Raw genomic sequence first — 2,062 nt, 5'->3', positions numbered from 1 at the left:
TTGAGAAAGTTTGGCTCCAAGCTATGCGCTGATTAATATCAGATCTCCTCCTTCACTCGCCGCTCTCGACAATCTTGTCACATCTGGCTGACAAATCCTTAGGAGCTTATGCAAAGCCGGGCGGCCGCTAGGGCTCGGTGTCTGGCCCGAGGAGCAGCGGGGACCACGCAGTGGCCGCCGCCCCCTCCTCCGCCCGCGGGGGGCCCCCGGTCCACTGCTCCGCCGGCCGGGACCCTGCTTGGGAGCGCGGGAGGAGGGAGGTCGCGGCACCTCCGAGCCGGGAAGCCGAGAGCGGCCCGCGATTCGACACCGCCGCCGGCTCCGCAGCCCGGTCCGGCCCGGTCACCCGCAGGCAGCCCGTCCCCCCCAAGGGCCAGAGCCCCGTTTGTTAGGCTCGGACGTGTAAACACTTGAGCCCGACCCCGATTCCCCGGGCTGCGGCAACATCTCGCGCTGAACCGTTTCGCGTACCCGGCAGGTCAGCTGGAACGTTTATAAAAACCCTCGACTCTGCTGTCCCGGGAAGCCCCTCGACCCGACCGCGTCTCCATTTGTAGTTTTGTACAAAAGACTCCCATCCCCATCCAACCACTCCATCTCGACAGAAGCCCCCGTCACTGCCCCTCGCCCGGCTCCGCAATTCTCTGAGGGACCCGAAGGCACGCTCAGTTCTCCAGAAACAAAATCCAGGTGAAAATCGGTCACTTTAAAATAGCAGCTATGTAATTAATTCTGCGGTAAGAGCGGTTGAAACAGTCCCAACATCCTGGACCGAACAGTGGTGGAGGTGCTGAGGGGGCGGGAAAACGCGCGCAGGGAGAACGCGGCCTACCGGTCCCTCCCGACCCCGCACTTTCGACGCTTCGACGCGGCCCCGGGGACGCCAGCGACCCGCCCTCGCCCGCCGACCCGGGTCTTACACCCGGAGCGCGTCGGGCGGCTCCGGGGCGTCGGGCGAGACCGGTCCGGGCGCCCCCAGGGGGCCTCCCCGCCGCGGAGGCGCTCCCTCACGCCCGGCCCCGGGGAAGGGCCGCGCCGCCGCCGCCGCCCCTGCCGCGCAGGTGGCCTTCGGGGAGGTGGCCCGGGGCGCGCCCCCGAGAACCGAGCGGCCCCGGATCCGAGTGGCGTCCCCGGCCGCCCCACCCCGCGCCCTGAGAGGGCCCCGCGTCCGCGGAGGGCGCCGTGCTTACCTCGGCCATCCTGCGGCCGCTGCAGTGCCGGGGCTACCGGCGCGTGTCCCCGTCCCGGGTCGCCCCGCGTCCGCCCCAGCTCGGCGGGCGCCGCCTCATCCAAGCTCCGGCCGTCGGGGCCCGCCGCGGCGAAGTGGGCGGCTCCCCGGGCGCCCCAGCCGCGCCGCACGGTGGCCGCCCCCGCCCGCCGCGCACCGCGTGTGCCCGCACGCCCGCCCCCTGCGCCCCGGGGGGCGCCCCTCCCCCTCTCCCCTCCCCCTCCCGCCGGGCCGCCGAGTCGCCCGCGGCTCAGGCGCTGCTGCTGCGCCGCCTGGAAGCCGCCTCCCGCAGGGGCGGCCCACGAACGCGCTAAATCGATGCAGCTGAGGCGAGGCCGTGGCCCCCGCAGACAGCGGAGACCTCGCCGGCGGCCGGCGCGGAGGTGTCTGCCCCCGCCGGGCTTGAAGGCACTTGTCGGGAAAGACACGGACGTGTCGATGTTTGCCTATCCTGGGGAAGGGCGAAACGCTCTGAAGTTCTCTCTCTGGCTCCCATCGCGGGCGATGATCCTGCAGCTCTGCCCGCCCCGGGGCGCACTCGGGGTCCCACCGCGGCCAAGAAGAGGGCTGTGCCACCCTCATCACCAAAAACTTTATTTCCAGAGGAAGTGGTGGTGGGGGTAGGGGACGTATCCCAGGATGTGGAGAAAGGAGGGCGCCAGGAAGGTTTATTACAACCGCTAACGGGGCAGTCCCGCTTCCTTTCTGTAGTGTGAGTTAATCAGTTCCCGCTTTACCGAGTCCCGAGGACGAGTGACTGCTCTCTAAGCCTCAGTTGCTTCCGGTGTAGAATGGGATTAAGTTTTCACCTGCCTTATGGGGTGTTAAGAACAC

Source organism: Capricornis sumatraensis, chromosome 19 (assembly GCF_032405125.1).
Source record: "Capricornis sumatraensis isolate serow.1 chromosome 19, serow.2, whole genome shotgun sequence".
Lineage (NCBI taxonomy): Eukaryota > Metazoa > Chordata > Mammalia > Artiodactyla > Bovidae > Capricornis > Capricornis sumatraensis.
Note: the sequence above shows the minus strand (reverse complement) of the source record.